General features: G+C 34.5%; 1 protein-coding gene across 1 annotated transcript in view; it reads left to right on the plus strand.

Moving 5' to 3' along the window:
* The window catches only part of LOC119587828 (FYVE, RhoGEF and PH domain-containing protein 4-like), a gene marked incomplete at its 5' end in the record, with an annotated part of 17,402 nt that overhangs the window by 14,239 nt on the left and 2,757 nt on the right, over positions 1-406 (plus strand).

The raw sequence follows: 406 nt of genomic DNA on the forward strand, positions 1-406 counted from the left end.
ACTTGATCAAAATGATAGCAGACAGTGTATATAGTGAGCATCAGTGGTTTAAGATAGATAATCTGCACATGTAAATTTTCCTTTTTCCCCATCCTTAAACTTTCTAGCACCTACATATGATGTAATGGTGTCAGTAACTCTATGGTTTTACCAATTGTTAGGTTTTATGTTCCTACTAGCCTAGTTATTAGGAGCTTGATTCAGTCCATGTTTTTTTCTACAATGTCCCTGAGAAATATTTCTCTAATAGTGAAGAATTGCAGGAAGTGGTGAGTATGCTGAGTGCTAGTTGAATGGCACAGAAAAACAACATTTGATGATAAGTATGTGGAATGTTAATGGAATCATGATGTCATGATTTTCTAGTTATATAATTCCTTTGAGCAAATGAAACGATCCTTTCCAG

The sequence above is a fragment of the Penaeus monodon genome, chromosome 23 (assembly GCF_015228065.2).
Source record: "Penaeus monodon isolate SGIC_2016 chromosome 23, NSTDA_Pmon_1, whole genome shotgun sequence".
Taxonomy (NCBI): domain Eukaryota; kingdom Metazoa; phylum Arthropoda; class Malacostraca; order Decapoda; family Penaeidae; genus Penaeus; species Penaeus monodon.